The following is a 26867-nucleotide window of genomic DNA, read 5'->3' as shown; positions in this document are numbered from 1 at the left end:
ACATAAAATGGGCATAACAACTGTATTTCTTCATTGAATATAAAGTGATATAAATGAGAAATGTTTAAAAGTTTAGTACTTAATACATTGTCTGGCAGGAGGCAAATAATTGATAAATAGAATCTCATTTCTATTTCTCCTTCTGCTCCATTTAAAGTGTACTTTCATATCCTAATATTCTTCATTGATAATGACAGTCAAAACTATTTTTCCTTTGGGATGTGAATTTTGGCAATGTATTTATTGCCCAAGTTTACAAGTAAGACTGTTTAGTAGATGTCTTGTAGTGTTTCTTATAAATTAACCATGTAAAGGTTGGTACTCATTCAAAGCTGTCCAGAGGGTTGCTTAAATGCAGGATTTATATGCCTAAAAAAATTCCTGATCCCAAGAAATGCCTAATGTCTGTCAGTTTTAGTCATGGAAGGCCATCAGTAAATCTTGTTAATGTTTTGCTGCTTTTGTTTCATCATAGTTTCAGTACTTATTATTATCACTACATGGTCTAACATTTTATATCCTGACCCCTAGATCAAAATAATTAAGTAGCATTCCACCCATGTCCAAAGATATGTGGAAGAAGTTAAATATAATTTCGGGTACTTGCCTGGCTCAACTGTGTCATGTAAGAGATTCCAAAATTCTCTGATTGGGAAAACAAATGTTGGAATTATGAGATTCTTGGTTCATATTAGTAAAATTTTGTGTGTTGGGAAGCAGCTCGTAGATATATTATCCTTCCACCTGGCCTAGGCATCTCTAAAGGGGAAAATGCATTTTCTAGCCTATATAGCCCCATTTTATTCTCCTTGAAGGTTGCCACAGAGAAGCTTAACTTAGTTGAACAATTAGGAAAATTGACCTAAAAATACAAGTATCCATCTACAAAATAAGCACTCATTATAAATCTCTTTAACAAACTGTACTAAGGATAAGGATACAATGATAACTAATACATTAGCCTTGCCTTCTAGGGGATTTCTTGGTCAGGGGGTAGGAATAGGCACATATATTAAAACTCATGAAAATGGCAATACTTGTTATGCCAGTGTTAGGGAACATCTACTGAAAGAGAAAAAAAAAAGTATTTTCTTATCTAGTTAAGACTTAACAGAAAGTGCAACAGTTGAGCCATAAGAAGTTCAATATATGTATTAGAGATTAGTCTCTCAAGGGTTGAATTAGGAAAAATAGCAGGTTGAGAGTCTCAACTGAAGAGAGAAAGAGAAGGGAAGGGGATGGCAGGAGAGAGAAGAGAAAAGGAGAGGAAGAGATGAAACAGAAGGGAAGAAAAGGGAAGAAAAGTGTAGGAAGTGACCAAATAGTAGGTCTTGGGCATTAAACATCCTACTGCTACTAACAAGATATACTGATGATATTCTAGTGGTAACATATTTTTGGTATAAGTAACCAAGCCCTAATTCCATAAATCAGTATTTGAATTATCATATATTCTTTTCAAAATGCTGTTCTCAGCCGCAAACTTCTTTCCCCTTTATCCTTATATTACTAGAAAGTTAAAAATTAAATCAAAGTTTTCTAATATAAGTGAAGTTCCTGAAACTCTCCTGCCCTTTAGGGAATATGATTTTTCTAGCTGATGACAGAATCTACCTTTTGACAATTTATTTGTGTGATTTATTTAGATAAACTTTCACTGATGCAGATAATCTCATGAATTGTATTATTAACCACATTTGTTAGACTGAATTAGAAATCTAGAGAGAAAAAGTTGTAATAATTTTTGCTATATATAAATTTATTTCTAGTAAGATATATATTCTTTTTTCAATTTTATAGTGGCATTTTTACTTATTTAATAACATTGTGTAATTCTTTGAACTTAAAAGTTTAAGGCCAAATTCAATACTTGATTAACAATGTTAATGTGCTTTATCAATGCAACTTAACAAAATTGTGACATTTGCAAGTAACTTATCTTATCAAATATTACTGGTTCATTAAAATTAATATAAAATATAATTTTTTTATAAAGTCTTGTTTAATCAGAAAAAGTAAATTCGCACAGGTAGTTTAAAAGCAAGGCATTATGTCTAAGTGGTCTGGCTGGTCATTTCCATTCCATACTTCACCTTGAAACCTTGATTAACTATATCATAAAACATAGTTATAGATTATCAACAATATTTTAAATTATATCTGAAGCTCAAGAACAGTCTTTAAGGTCATTTTTCTATTTTATCCTAATTGGCTAGCAATTTTTCATAAGTTCTAGCTAATTAGTATAGAAATAAATCATAAGCATATTTCACTACAAGGTAAAAGGTTAGCATGCATTCAGTAGTAATGTGCTATTCTTTTCTGGCATAGATTTTTTAGATAATAGTTTTCCTTAGAACCAAATATATAAGCTTAAATATGACCATGAATTATTAGTCTTATATTACTTGTGTTGAAATATTTTCCCTTGAGCTCCTCAGCACATTGGTCATGACATTAGTAGGCAAACATTTATATATATTGATGGAAAATTCACATTTAAATTGAGTATTTAAATAAATATCGATATTGTATCAATAATTATTTAGTTATTTTTACTTATTGAATAAGAATAAGTACATTACTGGCATTTTCAGGAGAAAATTAAGCTTCACAAATACCAGGTATACACTTGTTGATCCTGGATAAGACTGGTAGGCTGAGGGTGAAGGTGTTATATTGACCAAAGTTATGAGTACCAGATGACCCATCAAGGCAAAACATCACACTAGTTTTGCTATAGAAAGATTGTTGACTGAGGTACCAACATTTAACTAACTTGCCATAAGCTCTGCCCAGTGTCTGCTGGTATAAATAGAATATTTCTGTTCCCCATAACTGAAGGGAGAATAGAATCCAAAGGGAAAAATGCATGCACAGAAAAAAAGCACATCTATCAGGACATATTTGAGTTAAAAGATATGATACTACTTCATTAAATAGATTTCCTGTGGGGGCCTGGAAATTAGAGTGGGATATAATGGTAAGGGGAATTAATTAATTAATTAAAAATATACTCTCTCTAATGAATTGAGTTAAATCAAAGTATCAAGAAAATAATATCTTACCCAATTTGTCTAAACAAAAACAGAAAACCTAAGTCCAAGAAAATCAACAATGCTTTATCATTACCTAACCATATGAAAAATTTTTTGTTTTTGAGAAAATGTTGAAATTGGAATATTCTTGATAATATAAAGTAACAAAACATTATGGGAATAAATAAATAATGGTTTCCTAATGCAGAATCACTGTGAGAAATGAAGTTAACACATATATGGAAGCGTGGAGCACCAAGGCTAGCTTAAAGTAGACGCAGACTTCAGACAGGGATTCAGTGTGAATCCCAGATTCACAATGTGCTCCCATTCCATCAGAAAGCACTGGACCAGCTCATTCCACAATCACAGTTCTGTCTACTTAGGTCTGCTCATCTATTTCTTACCTTTCTCTTTATCTATTAAATATCTACTTACCTGATCCTTCTGAGTAACTTTGAGAACTAAGGTTCAAATCTCTTCTGGGGCATTAGGAGATATCTTGATAATAGATCTAAACACTACTGTTCCACTTCCCATCATCAAAAATTAAAAATAAAACTTTCACTTAAGTGCATTTTTGTCTTTATCTACACTGTCAAAAAGTATATTAATGTGATAGTTAAGAGGCAGACTGTTGCCAGTGCTTGAGTTAAAGTCAGACTTTCTCACTTGCCAACTGTGTAAATTTGGGTAAGATGTACCACTTTCCCTATCAGTTAATAATTCTAAAATCTACCTCAAATTTTGTTTTAGTGAAATTAATTGTGAGATGCTTATAACAATTTCTGCCTCATATATGCCTCACAGATGATTTTCATTTTTTAATTGTGGTAAAATACACATAACAAACGTTATTATTCTAATCATTTTTAACTGTACAATTCACATGTATTAAGTGCATTCATATTCTTATGCACACAATACCACCATTCATCTCCAGACCTCTTTTCGTCTTGCAAAACTGAAACTCTATTCCTTTTAAAAAATGCCTTCCATTGTTCTCTATCCCCAGCTCCATACAACCACCATTTTACTTTAAATCTCTATGATTTGGGCTATTCTGAGTGCTTCATAGAAGTGACATCATACAAAATTTGTCTTTTTGAGACTGCTTTTTTTCACTTAGCATAATGTCCTCAAGATTCATCCACATTGTAGTACATGTCAGAATTTCATTCCTTTTTAAGGCTGAATAATTTTTATGAATATAGTACATTTTGCTTATCTGTCCATCTATTGATAGACACATGGGTCGCTTCTATCCAAAAGACAAGAAATAATAAGTGTTGGAAAAAATGTAGAGAAGAGGGAACCCTCCTACACTGTTGGTGGGAATGTAAATTGGTGCAGCCACTATGGAAAGCAGTATGAGGTTCCTTAAAAATTAAAAATAGAAATACCATATGACCCAGTAACTCCACTTCCAGAATTTACCCAAAGAAAACAAAATCTCTGATTTGAAAAGATATATGCACCCCTATGTTTATCACTGCACTATTTATGATAGCCAAAATATGGAAGCTACAAAAATGTCCTCAATAGAAGAATGGGTAAAGAAAATATGATCCATGTATACAATAGAATACTATTCAGCCATAAAAAAGAATGAAATCCTGCCATTTGAGACATGGATGGACTTAGAGGGAGGGTATTATGCTAAGTGAAACAAGCCAGGTGGAGAAAGACAAATACCATATGATATCACTTATTTATATAATCTAAAAACAAAACAAAACAAAATGAACAAAATAGCTGAAAGACTAATAGACATGAAAAGTGACTAGTGGTTAAGGGACAGGGGAACAAAGGAGGGTTGCGATGGGTGGGTGGGTGTGGTGAGTGAAGGGGACTAAGGCACAAAATCTCCATCATAATATAAGTTGGTCAGAGGGATGGAAGTGTAGCATGGAGAATATAGTGAGGTGAGGATTTACTTATGTGTGTAACTCTTGAATCACTATCATATACGTGAAACCAATGTAATATTGTATATCAAATATTTTTCAATTAAAAATGTCAAAAAATAATGCTGTTAAGAACATGGGCATATTATTATATATAAATATTTCTTTGAGACTCTGCTTTAAATTCTCTTAAGAATATTGCTGGATATCATAAGGTAATTCTGTTTTTAATTTTTTGATGAATCACCATACTGTTTGCCATGGCAGCTATTCCATTTTACATTCCCACTGACAGTATACAATTCTTACAATTTCTCCATGTCCTTGCCATCATTTGTTTTGTTCTGTTTTCTTCTTCTATTAGTAACCATTCTAATAAATAAGAGGTGATATCTCATTGTAGTTTTGATTCACTTTTCCCTAATGATTAGTATGTTAAACATCCTTTCATGTGCTGATTGGTCATTTGTGTATCATCCTTGGAAAATGTTTATTCAAGTCATTTGTCCATTTTTTAATGAGGTTCTTCATTTTTTGGTGTTAAGTTTTAGAAGTTCTCCATATATTATAGATATTAATCCCTTATCAGATATATCATGTGCAAATGATTTCTCCAATCCTGCATGTTGCTTTTTTTACTCTGTTGATAGTGTCTTTTGATGCACAATTTTTTTAAAGTTTTCATGCTTCCCAATTTGTCTATTTTTTTTGTTTCCTATACCTTTGGTGTTATATCCAAGAAATTATTGTCAAATTCAATGTCATGAAGATTCACCTGTTTTCTTCTAAGAGTTTTATAGTTTTAGGTCTTACATTTAGTTATTTGATACTTTTTAAGTTAATTTTTGCATATGATGTTAGGCGTGGAACCATCTTCATTCTTTTGCATGTGCATATTCGGTTTTTGCATCACCGTTTGTTGAAAAGACTGCCTTTTCCCATTGAATGGTCTTGCCACCCTTGTTGAAAATCATTTGACCATATATGCAAGGGTTTATTTCTAAGCTGTCATTCTATTCCGTTGGTCTATATGTTTGTGTTTTTGCTACTACTACCCTGTTTTACATGGCTCTAGCTTTGTATTGAACTTGGAAATCAGGAACTGTGAGTTCTCCATCTTTGTTCATTTTCAGAATTGATTTGTCTAATTAGAGTCCTTTGAGATTCCATTTACATTTTCGGATCAGTTTTTCTATTTCTGCCAAAAATATTATTGGGATTTTGATGTTGATTGCATTAATTCTTTATACTGCTTTGGGTGGAATTGTTATCTTAATGATATTAAGTCAACTAGTCAATGAATGTAGGATGTCTTCCCCCTTATATCTTTAATTTCATTCATAAATATTTTTTGTCTTTATTATGTAAATCTTTCAATTCTTAGATGTGAATTCCTAAAAAATCATTCATTTTGTAACTGGAATTGTTTTCTTAATTTTTTTTTCACATTATTTGTTGTTAATGTACAGAAATAAAGCTGATTTTCTTTTTTTTTTTGAGAGGGCATCTCATATTTATTGATCAATGGTTGTAAACAACAATAAAATTCTGTATAGGGGGATCAATGCTCAATGCACAATCATTAATCCATCTCAAGCCTAATTCTCATCAGTCTCCAATCTTCTGAAGCACAACGAACAAGTTTTTACATGGTGAACGAATTCTTACATAGTGAATAAATTCTTACATGGTGAACAGTACAAGGGCATTCATCACAGAAACTTTCGGTTTTGATCACGCATTATGAACTATAAACAATCAGGTCAAATATGAATATTCGTTTGATTTTTATACTTGATTTATATGTGGATCCCACATTTCTCCCTTTATTATTATTATTATTTTTATTTTTAATAAAATGCTGAAGTGGTAGGTAGATGCAAGATAAAGGTAGAAAACATAGTTTAGTGCTGTAAGAGAGCAAATGTAGATGATCAGGTATGTGCCTATGGACTAAGTATTAATCCAAGCTAGACAAGGGGAGCAAAACATCCATGGATGCAGAAGATTTCTCTCAAAACAGGGGGGGTGAGGTTCTGAGCCTCACCTCTGTTGATCCCCAATTTCTCACCTGATGGACCCCCTGCGACTGTGCCTGTCTTAGGTTGTTCCTCTCTTGAGGAATCTTACCCGTCTCTGGCTAACCAGTCATCTTCTGGGGCCATACAGGGAAATGTAAAGTTGGTAAGTGAGAGAGAAGCCATATTGTTTGAAAAGGTTAGCTTTTTACTTCTTTGCAGATTTATGCCCTGTGGCTTCTATGCCCAGCACTTGTCTCGAGGTATCTTTACCACCTGGAGGAATTATGATACTCGGTAAATTCGATATGAGGCACGAATTCTATTTAAGGGTTGTAATTAGGAAGGAAGAAGAAAAGCTATAGAGGTAGCATATGGAAGAAAACATGGGAGGATTGATTATTTCTTTGACATATCTTCTTGTAAAGTACCTTAAGCATGTGTAGGTTTTAAACTACTAACTAACTTGTGCACACATATTAACATAATAGGAATATGGTGACATAAACAATGCAAATCTATAATTACCAGCCATCTCCAGTGGAGCCAAGAAAACCAGTTAGGCACCCTAGGCATTTGTGAAAATTTGTCTATGATATGATGGATATTGTCCAACTGTACTTGAACAGTCTGAGAGAAATCAAATTAAAGCAGCCCATTTCTGGGATCTGTTCACATCCCATATGTTCTTTTAACCGTAGATAGTCTATAGTCATAAGATTTTGGAGTGCTACAATTTGCACCCCTCCCAACTCCTGGTTGAGTTCCAACAGTACAGATCCGGTCAAATTCGTTGTCTCACTGTATGCACGTGCCAGCCTAGACATCTCCCTCCTCACTCCAATGGCAAGTCCAGGAAATGGTGGGGTGGACGCAGCCACAACCACAGCATCGCCCGGATCCCTGTGGAGGCTTTTTGATGATCATCCCCCAGCACGAGTCCTCCAGAGAGTGCTGATGCCGGAAGCTCCTCCTCATATCATATCTTAGTTCATTTTCTGGGTAGCCAAGCTAGGCCTTGATCTTCTGCATAGAAACAAACAGACCCTTTGCCCACACTTTGACATGCCCTCTATACCACTGTGTAGAACTCATTGGAGGTCAGCACACAGGAACTGTTTTTTTTTGTTGTTTTTTTTTTTAATAAGAGAAAGGAATATTATCAGAAAAGAGTACCTCCATAGCTGATCAACTGACACCCTTTAAGTGATCAACATTAAGGATATTTAGAGCATGCATTGATCTTTGATTTACCAATAGTTTTATCCTATCAAGGAGTAATCCCCCTTTTCTTTCTTTCTTTCTTTTTTAATAAAGCTGATTTTTGTATCCTGCTTCTTTTCCTGCTACTTTGTTGAATTTGTTTACTCTTAATAGTTTTTTTGGGGTGTGTGTGTGGAGTCTTTAGTTTTCTATATACAAGATCATGTCATCTATAAACAGAGATAATTTTACTTGTTCCTTTCTGATTTGGATGTCCTTTTTAAATTTTTCTTGGCTAATTGCTTTTGGTAGGACTTCTAGTTCCATATTGAACAGAAGTGGTTAAATGGACATCCTTGCCTTCTTCCTGATCATAGTGGAAAACCTATCAGATTTTCACCATTGAGTGTGATTTTTGCTGTGGATTTTTCATATATGCCATTTATTATTTAGAAGTAATTTCCTTCTATTCCTAGTTGTTGAATGTTTTTTATCATGAATGGATATTGAAGTTTGTCATTTGCTTTTGCTGTGTCAGTTGAGATAATTATTGAGTTTCTATCCCTCATTGTGTTAATATGGTATACTGCATTGGCCAATTTTCATATGTTGAAAGATCCTCACATCCCAGGAAAAAATTCTATATGATTATGGTGTATAATTACTTTAATATACCATTTAATTTGGTTTGCTAGTATTTCATTAAGAAGTTTTGCATTAATGTCCAGAAAGGATATTGGCCTGGAGTTTCCTTTTCTGTAGTGTATTTGTCTGGCTTTGGTATCAGGCTAATATTCTCTCCTCTTCAATTTGGAAAAGTTTGAAAAGAATTGGTGTTAGCTCTTCTTTAAATGTTTGGGAGAATTCACCAGTGAAGCCATCCATTTCAGGTGTTTCCTTTGTCAGTTTTTTTTTATTACTGATTCATTCTTCTTACTAGTTTGGGTCTGTTCAAATTTTGTTTCTTCATGGTTTTTGTTTAGGAATATTAATCTGGTTCTAACAGCCAGAGCTGAAAAAACAGTTGTAGTATGTCACTCTCTGATCTTTTCTAGCTACTATAAATATGTTTGTAAATATTTTTATATTACCATATGTGAATATTTACCTCCTTGAAAAAGATTAAATTAAATATGATCTGGAACTTTATAGAATAAAATGCTCTATATGGCCAAATTTGTCAGAATATCTAACTTCAATCTCAATATGAAGAAATCTTTATTTTAATTACTTAGCTGAGAATTTGCCATGGAACTTGCCTGCCTTCTTTATGTAGATTATAGTAAACGTAACTTGAGTTTTCCCTTATAATCCAGGCCATTGTTACAAAATCAGTTTTTGTACTATGTTTTACAGCAGTAATGGCTCCAAGACATATTAAATGTTCAGGGCTCATGGCATGATGTTAGTCATATTTATTCTCTTTTTAGTTCTTGTCTTCCTTTCTATCTCACTGTCACCTTCCTCTTATAAAGACAACAATGTAAAGCCCTCATCATCTTTTCAAATTTGCTACTTTCCAATACCATGTGCTTCAAAACAAAAGAATAAAGCATATCTAAGTTGTATGTAAGTAAAAGTAGCTAGGATCTGACTAACATAATAGGGAGTTTCCAAATAAGGAAAAGGCATGAGCTTAGTGTATTGACTCTGATTTTTAGCTAGCCAGCCAGAGACTTACATGTTCTCTTTGAATGGGTAGATAGCTGATTTATTTTCCTGGAAACCTGAATCTAATGCCTTGCATGCCATACTTTATAAGGTATAAATTCCAAGGAAAGCAAGATTGAGAGCAAAGGAAAGTAAAGCTAGGAATGTATATGCTCAGAAAGACTCGATGGGCAAGTACGTCTCACAAGAATCTAGTTTGTTTTATGGCCAGATAATGTTTCAAAAGAAGAAAATGATAGAAGAATTTACTTGTTGGCTTCCATGTTCCATGGATCAACATTTACTCCCCACAGGGGTCAATTCCCTTATACAGGTCAGTTGTGCTATTTGACCTCTCAGAAACCAGCAGCTCCAGGTTTCAAAACAGCAATGATATCACCTAAGTATAGTACACAGATGCAGGTCAAGCCAGCAAGTGGTTGTGAACTGGCAGTCTTCACTTCTAGGTCTAGTAAGCTACTGCACTTGCAGGAGATCACAGCAGGCTTCTTGTCCTTTCCTGACCCATGGTAACAAAGACTCTCCAGTAAAGGAGAGCTTTCAGCAATGCATGAAGCAGGCCACTGTTGGGTGGTATCTCTGAGAGATACAAAGATCAGAGAACAGCTATAGCAGAGGACCAGGGCAGTAGCATAAGCTGAAGGTCATAATGACCTTGCCTCTCTGAGAGGGAGATATTGCACTCTGGGAGCGTGCTTCAAATAATAACATAGGGATGGGCTTACAGAAATGCTTCCAGTGCTATGTGTGGGTGATCTTTCTCAAGAACAAGCATAGCATCCAGTAGAAATGCATGACTGAGTGGATCCATGCAGCATATAATCTATATCCAAATATTCTAACTTCTTACTAGGTGAAGGAACATCCATATGAGTAGAAATCTTCCTTGACTTATGATGGGGTTACACCCTGATAAACCCATCATAAGTTCAAAATATCATCAGTCAAAATGCATTTAATACACCTAATGTATTGAACATTATATAGTTTAGTGTAACCTACCTGAAATGTGGTTGTAATGCAAACATCAGCCTACATTTGGGCATCATTTAACACAAACATTTTATAATAAAGTGCTGACTAGTTTATGTAATTTACTGACTATTGTACTGAAAAGTGAAAAACAGAATGGTTATATGGGTACAGAATTATTGTCAGTGTATTTACTCTCATGATTGCGTGGCTGACTAAGAGCTGTGTCTCACTGCCACTACCCAGTATTATATGAGAGTATCATACGGCATATCTCTAGCCTGAGAAAAGATTAAAATTCAAAGTACTGTTTCTACTGAATGTATATTGCTTTTACATCATCATGAAGTCAAAAAATCATAAATTGAAACATTGCAGATTGGGAACTGATCTAAATTAGATCTTCATCGTTTCCATTTGATTGATGAGCAGTAAAATGTTTTAGTGTAGTTTTCATTTGCAACATATATGAATTCTTTCTACACATATGTAACATTTAGTGTTTATAAATTATTTGTCAGGGAATGAGTAGAAACACAGAAAGCAGACAACAGAATTTCTTTTTTAGATCACTTCATACAATGCTTTAGGAAGATTTTCTTCAGTATTTATTTCTGGATCTTGAATTATTAGTTACAGACTGATCATGAAACCACAAATTGGAAGTGACTTACAGAGTTTTTCTTACATGGCTATGAACTAAATTATGTTGAAATACCAAGATGAGATGACATTTATATGTGCATCATGTCTCTTTTGTATTAGGCAAATAAATGCTTTCTAATGACCAATTATTTTGATAATTTCTGATTAAAACTAATAGTTTTTGCAACTCTGATTTTTCTTAAACTGGAAACATAACGAATTGTCAAGCACACACTCACACAAACATAGAAGTTAATAGTCATCTTCACAGCATACTACAAGCCCAATAATGGGATAAATAATAATGCAATTTAATTTTATGTGTTTTCACCAAACACTAGGAATAAAATAAGTCTGCTCACTAATGCTAATAAAAATCTGGGAGCTTCCTTTTAAAAGGAATCATTCTGCCTTTCCATTTACTCCCTAGCTAATACTACTCTTTTTACCAAGTTTTTTTTTTTTGTTGTTGTTGTTGTTTAATTGCCTTGAAAGAGTCAAAAATGCATTCACATGGGTGTTGTCTCTCTGTATTACTGTGTTTGTACTCTAAGGAGCAGGATAGGATTTCAATAATCCTAATAACTTCTGGGCATCTGGAGAAAGCTGTTTGTTCCAAATCCATACAAACACTGAATCACAACATTTTCCTGTGGTTGGTGATGGTGATTTTCCTATGGAAATTCAGTGAGCAGTAATCTTAATGCTGACTGAGGATTAAGTAAATGGTGAGGAAATGGAGATCCCCTTGTATCCAGCAGTCCTTATAACTGCTAATTTACTACATGATGCTAATTAAATGAAGTCAGCTTCATAATGGCAATGTATGGTGCCTGTGTAGGAAAGCTGTTAACATAATTATATCTCTAACACAGGGGGCAAAGCAGATTACAATTATCGGAAAGCCATGGGATACAGAGTACCGTGAGTGTTACATTAGAAAGTGGATTTACAATTCTAAATTTCCCAAATACAATGTACATTTTATATTTAAGTATCAATTACTTATGTGGTAGGTAGTGAAGATATTTGAAAATTAATTATTTTCTCTAAGTGATCAATTTTCAAATTCAGAAGAGAAAGTATGTATTAATGGGCATATATGTTTTTGTGCATGTGGATAAAATACATTTTGGTGTGCAATTTCCTGCCTTGTCAAAATATTACCTCTTTTTAAAGATGCATGTGACAATTACATATCAAGCCATAAATAAAAATTGTTGTGTAAGAATGAAAGTATCATAATATGCAATCCTGGATCCCACTTCTTACATCTTTCCTACCTCTTATCTCCTACCATGGCAGCATATTAGTAAATATCAGTTAAATAATATCAGTCTGGAAAAAGACAAATTCTCAAAGTAAAAATATTATCAAAGCCATTTGCTATATTAAATATTGGCATTCAGTAATTCAGTAATTTCAACATTTCACAGAGAAAAATTTTCCATAAAAAACCTGCCCAATTTTGAAAGCCTGTGTATTTATTTTTAAATATTTTAAGTGGAGGTGTGTATCTTAGAGTACAAAATACTCTTAAGAAAAAGAAATCTGAACAATTTATGTTTTAAATAAAGGTAAAATGCCCAGAATGTATATGAGCAGATAAAGAGCTATGGTATTTAAACACTAACAAATAAAAAAATAATGTACCTAAAACTGTAAGCTAGCCATATACAATATAACAAATATTTTAATTTTATTACTGTTGAATTTTGCTTAATCTGGCTTTTTGAAAATTCTAAAGTATTATACAGCTAGTTCAGAATATCAGTATCATAGAATATCTTGAGAATAATTGATTAAGATGGTAAGGATGAAGGCATCTAAAACTTTTCCTATCCTCTGGAATAAGTTCTTAAATAAACTGGATATTTATTGATAGGAGAAGAACTAACTTTTGTATACTTCTTCTCTATTTCAGGAACTTTATATGTTTCCTCATCTGATTTTCAAAAAAATAAATAAAACTTAAGCACAATTACTGTCTTGCTTTTACTAATAGTCAGAGATTCAGAATGTTAAATTATTTGTCTAAGATTAACTACCTAATTTCTCTCCACATCTACTTACTTGTACACTATCAAGCAGGCAACCCTGCTGTCTAGTACACAAGGATGCCAATGAGGCCTCCAAATTTACTTTCGCAATATTACAAAACTGTAACTTTTGTTTATATACTTAGTTTTGTTTTCACAATTTTTATGATGAAGAAAACAGACTGATGTTGTAGATACCCATATATCCATCACCCGTATTACTTAAATGTTAAATTTTTCATTCTTGGCTTCATGCATCTGTTTATATGTAAAATAAGGAATACAAATAACTTTGTGCTTTCCTTTTGAGTCTCTTCATTACCCCCTAGAATAATGACATTTATGAATTCTATAACATCACTATCCATGTTTTAATATCGGATATATATCTGTAGCTAAAAACATTACATACAAATCTGTTTGTTTTGTATAAATGTTGCCATACTAAACCTCTTCAACTCTCCTCACTTAACACTAAGGTTTTCCTCATCTATCTGTGTTAGAGAATACACATATAAATTTATACAGTGGAATACTGTATTGCAGTTCAAATAAATGGAGATTTTTTAATCAGTTGGAATATATTCCATTCTTAAAATTTATTTTATTTTATTTCAAATGACAAAATAAGTGGCATTACTATTGTTGGGTTGTAGGCATTGATTAGAGAAGCATCAATTAATTGAGAAAGGCAGGTATAAATTCTTGCTTTGAATTTTGAGAACAATTTGCAAAGGGGTACAAATTGATAACATATACACCAGTGAAAATTTGGCACTTTATTTTGTGTCGTTCTCAGTGTTTTAGTCCTGTTATTTTTGTTGTGAATATGTTTGGCATTTCTAATATATGGCAAAAATTTGCAATCTTATGTGTATGTACATGTGTGTATATGTATGTGTAAATATATTCATGAAAATATATATTCATGTACATTATATATAACATGTACATTAGAAAACAGATTATATAAATAAGAATATAGTAAGAGATAGCACATAAAAATAACAGCCAGTAAAATATTATTTATATATAACTATATATGTACATATATATATATATATGCTTTGTCTCTTATTAAAAACTTTCAGTTAGATTTATATCTATGCTTTGTCTCTTATTAAAAACTTTCAGTTAGATTTTTAAATCCCCAGTCCTTGTATTTTAACTCATGATGATAATCCATTTATATTTTTTTCTCATCATCTTATTCTCCTTAGGTTTGCGTACATTACTTTTATTCACCTATCCATTACATATTATATTTTAGTGTGTATCAGTTAACATGATGTAGTATATGGGTAACAGAAAATCAGAATAAAATACCTTGCATAATAAAAAGCCTAAAGGTAGTATAGCCTGCAGAATAGGTTTATTATGTAATTCAGCTCATGTCTTAAATGTCTAATTCCTTTCCATTTCTTTGCTTTATCATTTCCTATGCATCTTTATAATTCAACATATAGCCTAATATATAATAATATATAAAACATATTAATATATAGTATAATATGTTTATGATATATAAGTGTATTATATGTAATATATAGTCAGAATATCCACATACAGTATAATTCATTAAGAAGATGAACTTTTCTTTTTCTATTATTTTTTCCCATCATATCTCCTTGTGCCAAATTCTTGTATATTCCCATTCCAGAACTAATTCATTAACTGTGTAGTGAGGTTTTCCTTCTACCATTCAGACCTGTCTTTGGAAGTTATGTTTGTATCAGCATCTTCTGAGTCATTTAACTGGATAAAAGAATAGTAGATATTTTTGTTTTAACAAAGTAAAATTTCTATTTTAAAGAAAAATGGGAAAATAGTGCTGACAAGAAAGCAAATATTGTCATGATACAGTCACTCTGTTTTTTATTTTAAAAAATTAAATTTTAAATTTAATTTTAAATAAAATGTTTTAATTTTGAAAACATTATTTGATTTTTTCCATTTCTTCTTTTATATATAGTCCTATATTTCTCTTTTATTTTTAATATATACCTTAATTTTCAAGTATAGCTTTCTTCAAATTTTTTAAAAATATTTTTTATTCAATAGATCCTTAATTCTTTTCATTCTTATGTTTTTTTCTCTTGTATTTTACAGTGTTTGATTTTGGACTGACCTTATTAGGATTAATTTCCTTCTAGTTCAATAAATTCTAGATAATAAAAAAAGAAATAATAGACTATGAAATCTGGAGAAGTTTCTTAGAGTTAATTCAGGTTAGAGGTTTGGGTTGAAAATTTCTTATAGTTTATTTTTTCCCTCTTAAGCAACTCAGTCAAGAGTAGGGTAGGCATCTCCTCAACTTTATCTGGATGGTGAACAGTGTGCTTCTAATCTCCATTTCTTATATGGATGATGTAAAAGACAAAGCTAGACACAAGTTAAAATAGTGAGGAAAACTTTAAGATAAATTTTTGCAGTTGGTTAGAAGGTCCCCATGAATTGAATTGAATTTCCATTTGTGGAGGAATGAGTGAGCATTTTAAACGGAAAGTGAGTGAATTAGAAGAGGAAATTGTGGGATTTTAACAGACTCAGGAAGTGGAAATTTAGAAAAAGTAGGAAGGGTGGTCCATTCATGTCACTAGGCCACCTGATTTTGTTAACTGGTACTATAGAACTTGGGCTCCTACCCTCCCACAAAAACTGGAAATCAGGAGCCCTATTCAAATGCTAGCTGGAGTAAAGTAACCAGTGAATCCTTTTGTCAACCTTGAGCTTTCTCAGGCAGGCATTTTAAGGGGATCTAGGGTCACCCTAAGGATATGTCCTTGAGCTGTTAGAAACTATGCTGGTGTTTTTCAAGTCTTTTATTGTACATGTGTGTGTGTGTGCATACATGTGTGTGTTGAGGATGTGCGGTGGGGTAGAGGAACTCATTTGTGCTGATTTTCTGCAATAGTTTTTAGTAAGTAAAAGTTGAGTCTTCAAGAAGAGGGCCCAGAGGACCCTGACAAAAAAGAGTCTTTATCACCCATCACTCAGAGTTTTAGTAATTCTTTCCACAGAAAAGGCCACATTCCTCTTCCCAAAACAGAAATCATTTATCTGCTGGATCAAATTTTGGGAGAGTTATTCCCCTTAGTTGCTGCAGTTAGGTTATATGTGTTCTTCACCCTTTTATTTCTCTCTTCTTTTCTGGCTCTTGGTGGTTTTTACTTTATTTGGAAATGGTACACTTTGTCTGAAAATTTATTTTGTCTCAAAGCTCAATTTTTCTAAGAGATTCAAAAGGACAATTCATTTCAGCAAAGTAAATTAAAATTAAAATAATGTGGAATGTAATGTCATATTTGCCAGAGAACAAGAGAGATAAAAAATTATGAATTTTTTTGTTGTTCAACCAGGCATTTTACCAACTCTAATATTTACCAATAATTTGCATAATTAATTATTGAATAATAGAATTATTATTTAATTCAATAAATATTTATTAAAACCCTGTATTATTTCCAAAACTAAATTAGTTTCATAAATATACAACAAAAATTAGAGTTGAACTATTATACTGGCATGGATGGTTGGAGATAAACAACCTAATCAGTTCATGTCTGTTGCTTTAATGCCCTCATCTTCAAAGTTATTTCTCTTTGTTTCATGAGGATTTCTTAATTCCTTTTTATACAATGGAAATAATGGTAGTTATAAAACTATGCATTTGTGTGAGAGGGTAAAAGCCAAATTGTTAACTAAGAATTCGATAGTAATTCTGAAACAGTTTTGGGGTACAGGTTTCCCCTGCTATCTGAAAGTAGAGTGCTCCTATGAAATCTTTCCAAGACAAAATAGTGTAAAGCAAAAAAAAAAATAATAACTATTAATTGATATGGAAAACTGTGTATATGTTTTCCAGACCCAAAATACAACCTCTTAGGCATTTCTGATACCTTTTAACATTTCTTGCTAATGGATTTACAAAATAAATGGAAAGTAAGCAGATCCTCACAGACACAGTTCAAAGCTAGTGTGGCTTGATGCTGAGGTTCTGAGTATACAGTTCCCCAGAAAAGTGCTTGGTGGGGACCTTATTCACTGCTAGGGTTCATGCTGCCTCTATAATGAATGGCTAATTGCAGAACAAATGTTGACTGCTATTTTTTCACTCTTTGCTTTTTTCATAAAAATAAAAATCCTCTCTGGATTTATTTTGGTTAACAAAAACAGGTACCATGAGAGATTTTTTGAACAAGCAAAATGGCCTAATGGGAACTTTGCAAGAACAGAGGATACCTATAACTAGAACATTGTCCTCAAGTATGTTTTATTCTGTCAATCAAATAAACTCTAATTTGCATTACATATAGTCTATTCTTTATGGGTTAGAAAGTACCTAAGCTTCATTTGAAGTATCTGAAGTCAAAATTTAAACTCTAATTAAGAGCTTTGAATGTCTATTATCTATACAATTTAATTTTTTTATCCTTGATTTTATATCTCCTACATACTCCATTTACTATATAATGAAACTACAATTTTAATGGAGTATTATGTGCCCTCTGAATTTTGATATATATATATATCATGACTGATACAGAAGCAAATTTTTGTAACCAAAAATGGTATCTGTGGCAATTTTCTTCCTGCATCCTCATCTGAAAATTATTTAACTCAAGTGATTGGTACCAAAACTAATTTCTTGAACATAATTGCCTGAATTAAACGAAGTGTTTTCTTCTGAGCTTTCTGAGAGTGCCATAACATGTTGCAGAGAAAGACAAGCCTGGAGTGCCCAGATGTGTGTAATACATGTTCTTTTTAAGTGAGTTTCATTTGAAAAAATTAGAAGGTCTTCCTTAGATACTAAGCCACAGGTAGAAAGAATACTTTCTTAAAAATCATTATGTGCCTGAGGTCATACTAAAAACCAAGGTATATAGATTGATGCAAAACGTGGTGTATCGGCTTAATGGATTTATAATCTACTTTGGAGATGGTAAAATTAGCTAAAACATACCATGTTCATGCTAAGTTCTAAACTGACCTTTTAAATAAATAGCTAGAAGGACAGAAATAGAAATGATTGCCAGGCTGAAGATGTTAGGAAGTTCAGAGAGAAAATGGAAGTCAGACTTGGACTCAGTGGATGAAAGACATGTTTTAGGTCAAAGATAATGAATTCATACCCATGGAAGTCAGTCCATGATTCAGGTGGAAGCTCGAGTAAGGGAAGTACAGTGCATATTTCCTAACAGGGAAACAGTCACTCAGTTTGAGTAGATTCTGCATGAAAGTAGACCCAGAAATAGCAGATATCTCAGTTTTATGAGAATCAGAAAAATCTCGATTTTATATTAAGTATTTTTAAATATTAACAACAAATTATAACTTAAAAAAAAACACTGCACAGGACAAACAAAAAATAAAAAAAGCACTCCACAGTTTTAAATCTAAGACTAATACCAGTGTGAAAAATCTAATTTAAATATATAGCTATTTAGAGCAAAGTGGATATTACTATTTCAAATACTGTGCTTCATGCAATAGAAACAATGTTAGATGGAGAGCATATTGCATATTTGGAGGAAAAAAATTATACCACTGTGGCTTGATAACTGCTGTGGTGAGAATTAAAAGAACTGTTTAAAGTTTAATTGTGTGAATGGGGATTGGCTAAGAACAAGATAATTAAGGAAAATATCAATCACATGAAATAATAAAACACCATTAGAAAATATTATAGAGGAAAACCAAAGATATGTATATGTACATTAAAAGATTAGTTAAAAGATTGAAATTTATTAACTTTTTTCAGAAGAACATCTTTGTTCCACTAAGCATAGAGAAAATTTAGTTTTAAACAATAAATATGTTTTCCCTTTATTCTTCTTGAAACCCACTGGTGAAGTCAATACATTGAAAAGAGAGAACCTCATTAAATTTATGTAAATAAAACCTTTCAGAAAGATTGCATGACCTCTGCTCTTACCTATGTGTCCTGGTGATGAATGGGATGGTCCAACCACAGACTTAACATCATCATCTCTTTTCTAACAAAGTTCCCTTTGGCCTGTAAGTTTATTTTTTGTCAACAAAAATATTTTGTTTTTTCAAAACTGCAAACTTTTCTACCTTGAAAGCTATTTTAACTTAAAAATTCTTACAGAGTTATGACTCCAGTCAATAGGCATCTCGGTGACAAATAACAGAATATCCTTACACTCCAGAGTATAAACAAAAATATTCATTTGGTATAAAGGTGTTCATTATCCTGTATTTGCATTTGTTCAACATCTGTTACTCATAGTATTTGTTGCCCTAAAATGTTTATACAAGTATGGATCAAATATAAGGGCACTGGGTCAGATTTCATCCTTTACAAACTCTTCTGGTCAAAATGTCTTCACCTTTATGAAAGTGATTAAAAGTTCAACTTTAATTCTTCTTATGTTGTGTTGGAAATTTTTGTGTTGGAAATTTGCTGTATCTCTGTAGTGAGTTTAAGTATTGTCACATTCAGATTAAAAAATTACCTGCTAATCTATCACACATATCTTATTGTCTAGTTGCTGTATCTCTGTAGTGAGTTTAAGTATTGTCACATTCAGATTAAAAAATTACCTGCTAATCTATCACACATATTTTATTGTCTAAGGTTGAAATGAAATTTATAGGACCATCTGAATTTTGATTCATAGACTAATGAGAAGTAAAGATTTCATTAGAATTAAGTGGTGGGAAGATCTTTGAAAAGTTCTTAGCAGTGAGGGAAAAAAAGTAAATGAAAGAGAAATGCTGTAGAGATGTACAAAGCAGTAAAGATTGACAAGATTGTACTGTCACACAATACAATGATTAAATGTATTTATATTGTTTTTGGTGAAGACTCCTCTAACAAAGGTAATGAGTAAATTCATAGAAACTACATAGATATAGTTATAGATATGTTACTTGGGTGTTGAATTGCAACAAAGAAATTTCAATGGAAAATAAAAAATCAGGAGTGGAGATAGAACTTGATGACTTTTATCTAGGATGATCTCCACATTAGAAGTATTTTGTGAAAAGCTTCATAACTGTAACAGCCCAGTTATTTAAGGAGAATGCTGAAGTTATGAAATAAAGAATATGGAAAAAAAAGACCTGAGTAAAAACTGACTTTCTAGTATTGTCCAAGAAAAACAAGTGTTTCTCAAAGTTTGGAAAAGAATTTAAAATTACCTATTGAGTGAACAGAAATGACATTGAAAAGGAATATTTACCAACCCAGGTATAAATATTTTCAGTGTTCTTAGTACAATTCAAATGTAGTGCTAGATGAGAATTTATGAGATGCTCTGGAGTTCAAGACTATTGTCTAACCTTCCTACCACTGTGGGTTACACATGATCAAAAACTGACAACTTATATTAATGCAAAGTTGATTTAGATGGTTCAATTTCAGTTCATTCTATTAGTTTTTAAAAATCAAATTGTTTTGTGTGATAAAATCCGAAAGCAAGATTTTTTTTTTCACAGTAGCACAGAATCAAATTTTAGAAATGTTTTTTTGCTATTGGCACACAGAACATTTCCTTGTCCCTAAAGATGAGCAATGTGATTGAAAAGGGGTATGTCCAGGTGCAGAAATCCAGTAGTACAACTTAGCAAGATTTAGATAGCAACCCTTTAGTAAAAGAAGACAAACTATTTCCAATATAGAGACTACTTAAGTGCCCATCAGGATAACTCATTGAAATTATGAGTAATAATTTTGTTGACTCACAAAGCCATTCCAAATAATACTATCAACTATATACTAACATTGTTTATTTTTAAAGAGATACCATGGAAAAATACATGATCTTGTGGAATGTGTGTGAATGCAAAGTTTAATAGTGACAAGGAATCATTTAAGGTATTGTATACATTGAAATAATAGCTAGCAGCAGTAACAATTCTTACAGCCTGATTGTTTCGAAGATTTTATCTCAGAGTTCTGGGTGGCCCAATGTCTTTCCTTAAAAAAGTTATTCTATTGTCATCAGTATACTTTAAGGTCATATTTTGCTCTCACGTTTTAACTTTCTATGTGATAGCAATTGCAAAGTGCAAATGAACCTGTTTAAAGGGAGTATCTTATTAAAATCTGACATAATGCATAATCTCTCTATTCACATGGATCTCTATGCACATGGATCTCTATTCACACTTTTCAAGTAGTGACAAACTGGTAAAGTTTACCTCCTTTACCTCATTAGTGAGAGTTCAGAAGCATCTAGTTCCTTAGCCTTTTGCGTCTGACCTGTAACACTGGGAAAAGTCAGTAGATGTATGTGATCCTCAGGACACAATTATGTTGTAGCTGTTGTCTTGGTTGGCTTATGACAATGCCAAAATATTTAAAATAAAATTAAAATGAAAGTTTTTATTAAGTTGCCCTTATACCTACATTATATTCAATCTTAGTATAAATCAAAGCTTTAAAGAGCCTCTTTTCAATAACAATACAGACATAGATTTCTGAGAAATATGTTTTCAGTTTTCAAAACTATATTCAACACAAGGACGTTAATCTTCAACTAGTCATAGAATATTTAGAATAGATGAAATTTGTCTTTTTGGCAGGAATATTCATTAATATAATTATAAAATTGAGCTGATTAGGGGGAGTGGAAGAAAGTGACAATAAACTAGAGAATAGAGCGGTGTTTGGGGGCAAATATAACATAAGCAACCTGAAGAAAGCACTTGAGTAAATAGTTTATCTACCTCCATGCATATGGATCTGAGTCCAGGAGAAGGAAACTACAGAAAGAATGCTAAGAATAGTTGACAGACTGAATGTCTCTGAGCAATATTCAGAGTGTAATACAACTTTGAGATTATCAAAACAAAAATATATGCATTCCTCAACCACAGGTCGTTAGCATGTGGGGTGATAGAATAATGAGGTTGGCCAAGTAAAGGCATCAAACAACATGAAAAGGTAGTGAGACAACAGTGAAAGTGACTTAATGATATCTCCCAGATAACTGAAATAACAGAGCCTAGGATAAGAAAGAAGGGGGAGAAAAGTGAATGCTAACTGGCAGTCAATAACAGTGCTTTCAAACTATCAAGTGTGAATGGATGAAATTTTTACTGTTTTTATAAATTTTCAATGTATACAGACCAGTACTTCTATAAAATTCAGTAAAAAAAAAAAAAGTCTTACACCAAAAATTAACTGAAAATGGATCACAGACTAAAATTAAAAAGCAAAACCATAAAATGCCTAGAAGGTAGCAAAGAAGAAACCTAGATGGCCTTAGGTATGATGATGACTTTTTTTAGGTACAACACAAAAGCACATTTCATGAAAGAGAATATTGAAAACCTGGACTTCATTAAAATTAAAAACTTTTTTTTTGCAAAAGGCAATGTCAAGAGAATGAGAAGACAAGTCATAGTGGGAGAAATATTTCCAGTAGACACATCTCATAAAAGACTATTATCCAAAATACAAAATAACTCTTAAACTCAACAGTAAGAAAACAAACAACCTGATTAATAAATAGGACAAAGGCTTTAGCAGACACCTTGTGAAAAAGATGTACAGATGGCAAATAAGTATATGAAAAGATACTCCACATCATGTTATTTGTAATATTAAAATTAAAACAAGATACCACTACACACTTACTAAAATGACCAAAACCAGTACACTGACAACACCAAATCCTGGTGAGAATGTGGAGCAACAGGAGCCCTCATTCATTGCTGGTAGGAATACAAAATGATACAGCTATTCTGAAAGACAGTTTGGTAGTTTCTTACGTAATTAAATATAAACTTACCATAAGATTCAGCATTATGACTTCTCTGTATTTACTCAGAGGAGTTGAAAATTTAGGTCCACACAAAAACCTGAACACAAATATTTATAGAAACTTTATTAATAATAGCCAGAGTTCAGAAGCAACCAAGATGTTCACTAGGTGAATGAATAAACTGTTGTACATCTAGACAATGAAATATTATTCACACTAAAATGAAATGAACTATCCAGCCATGAAAAGACATAAAGAAAACTTAAATACATGTTATTAGGTGAAAGAAGATAATGTGAAAATACTACATATTGTTATAATTCCAACTATACGACATTCTGAAAAGACAAAGTTATGGAGACAGTAAAGAAGTCCCTGGTTGCCAGCACTTTGTTTAGGGTTGGGGGTGGGGAAAAGAATAGGTAGAGCACAGAGGAGTTTTAGAGCATGAAAATACTCTGTATGACACTATAATGGTGGATATGTCATTATACATTTGTCCAAAGCCATAGAACATACAACACCAAGAGTGGATTATCATGTAAATTATGGACTTTGGGGGATTATGATGTGTCAGTGTAGGTTCATCTTGGGTAAAAAAAAAAAAAAAGTGCGATTCCAATGGAGGGAGGCTATGCATGTGTTGGCTTACAGAGTATATGGATATATGAAAACTCTCTATTTTCCTCTCAATTTTGTTGTAAACCTAGAAAGTCCTCTAAAAAAATTCTCTTTAAAAAAATGAATAAAGCAATCTTGCTTCCTTAATAAAAATAAGTAAATATGGGAGAGACTTTTGATGACTAGCAGTCACTTATTTAGTAATTAATGCAATTTACTGTGAGGTACAAATCTGAATCTACCTAACTTCTTTGAAATTTGTCTTGTATATAGATACTAGGTATAGATATAAATATAAATATAATCATTCTCTAAGAAAGACAATATGAGGTTCTATTTGTGTGTATAATATAGTGTGTTACACACAGGGACAGATTATTGTCTAATTTTTAATGTATTTGGGTACCTATGGAGCATGTCCCTTTTCCAGAGCTATAACACAAGTGCTATGTTTTCTTACACAGTTGCTATAGAAACTCTGTATTAATTGGAGAGTAAATTAGAAAACTCATAAAGCCTGTTTGAAACACACAGATTAGAAATCTTGTTCAGTTGGTTGAAGTATTTGGAATGCATTCCTGAAAAAGAATTGAATGACTCTAATCAAGTAAGTGGTATTTCTTATTCTCACCTTATTTCTTGTACATTTCCTCACCCAGAGTAAATAAGGAGACTAATGTGTGGTTAACAAATGAAGAAAACAATCTTACAAGGACTAATTCTAATCCATTAATCCAATATAAATTCTAATATTATGAATATACACACACATACATATACACACATATGTGTTTAAGTATACATATACAAATGTGTGTATATATATTAAATATATATTTAATTACAATTCAAAGTTAGAATTAACAACTGCTTAAAAGTTTGCTATGAAGTATACCTATAAAGATGAGAAAAAATATCCATGAATAACTCAAGATCATTATAGAACCATTGAGCAAAATGTATGCTAGCAATATTAAAATAGCTTCTATTATATTGTGTCTTTCTGTCCCTTTATATCTGCCTTCCTATAAATAACAATGAGTATATAAAATGTCAGGATATGTGATTTTAATTTGTACAGCTGACAAATGTGAGATAATAATGGTTTCAGCAGTCTATTATCTGTAGAGTTTCCTATTCCTTGGAAGTTAATAGTTCTCTTTTACATACTGATTTCTAATTCAAAACACAAAGATCAGGCTCACACTCCCTTAGTGAAAGGCAGATAACATAATTACCTAGTGAAATCAAGGTCTGCCTTTATTGCCTAGTTGGAGAAAAGGGGACTTTAATGCCTTTAAGGCAAGTTCCCTCAGTACTACAGGAGAGAACTAAAATGGTCAATAATGTGGAAAAGCTGTAAAGTAAAAAGCAATCTTGAAACATTATCAATCTTTATGTAAGCATAAAAACCTAAAATTTGTTTACTAAATCTGAGAAATCAGGAAAAATCCATCCATTTACTTCTTTTAATGTTTCAGTGTACTTGTCATCAGTAAATAATGACACTTTTTTTATTGAAGTATGATTGGTATACAATCTTATGAAGGTTTCACATTAACAACATTATGATTTCAACATTCACCCATATTATCAAGTCCACACCCCCCCGCACTGTAGTCACTGTCTGTCAGCATAGTAAGATGCTATAGAGTCATTACTTGTCTTCTCCATGCTATACTGCCTTCCCCATGACCTACCTATATTGTGATTGCAGATTGTAGTGCCCTTTAATCCCCTTCTCCCTCTCCACACACCCTTTCCAACCCCTCCCCTTTGGTAACTACAAATCCTTTCCAGGAGTCTGTGAGTCTGCTGCTATTTTATTCCTTCAGTTTTGCTTTGTTTTTACAATCCACGAATGAGTGAAGTCATTTCACACTTATCCTTCTCTGTCTGGTTTATTTCACTGAGCATAATATCTGCTAGCTCCATCCATGTTGTTGTAAATAGTAGGGTTTGTTTTCTTTTTATGGCTGACTAATATTCCATTGTGTATATGTACCACATCTTCTTTATCCATTCATCTACTGATGGACACTTAGGTTGCTTCCATATCTTGGCTATTGTAAATAGTACAGTGATAAACATAGGGGTGCATATACCTTTCTTAATTAGGGATCTTGTTTTCTTCAGCTAATTCCTAGCAGGGGAATACCTGGGTCAAATAGTATTTCTACTTTTAGTTTTATGAGGAACCTCCATATTGCATTCCACAATGGTTGAACTAATTTACATTCCCACCAACAGTGCAGGAGGGTTCCCGTTTCTGTGCACCTTCACCAGCATTTGCTGTTTCTTGTCTTGGATATTGGACATCCTAACTGGTGTGAAGTGACATCTCATTGTGGTGTTCATTTGCATTTAATAATTAGCAATGTCGAGCATCTTTACATGTGTCTGTTGGTTATCTGAATTTCTTTTTTGGAGAAGTGTTTGTTCAGATTCTCCACCCATTTTTAATTAGGCTGTTGAGCTCTGTGAGTTCCTTATATGTTTTGGATGTTAATCCCTTATTGAATAAATTATTTATGAATATATTCTCCCATACTGTAGGATGTCTTTTTGTTCTGCTGATGGTGTCTTTTGCTGTACTGAAGCTTTTTAGTTTGATGTAGTCCCATTCGTTCATTTTATATGTTGTTTCCCTTTCCCAAGGAGATATATGTTCAGGAAAATGTTGCCCATGTTTATATTCAAGAGATTTTTGCCTTTGTTTTTTTCTAACAGTTTTATGGTTTCATGATTTACATTCAGTTCTTTGATCCATTTCGAGTTTACTTTTGTGTATGGGGTTAGACAATAATCCAGTTTCATTCTCTTTCATGTAGCTGTCCAGTTTTGCCAACACCAGTTGTTGAAGAGGCTGTATTTTCCCTATTGTATATTCATTGCTTCTTTATCATATATTAATTGGCCATATATGTTTAGGTTTATATCTGGGCTCTCTATTCTGTTCCATTGATCTATGGTTCTATTCTTGTGCCAGTACCAAATTGATTTGATTACTGTG

Source organism: Manis javanica, chromosome 1 (assembly GCF_040802235.1).
Source record: "Manis javanica isolate MJ-LG chromosome 1, MJ_LKY, whole genome shotgun sequence".
Lineage (NCBI taxonomy): Eukaryota > Metazoa > Chordata > Mammalia > Pholidota > Manidae > Manis > Manis javanica.
The sequence above is the reverse complement of the archived record's forward strand: the minus strand, read 5'-3'. Positions refer to the sequence as shown.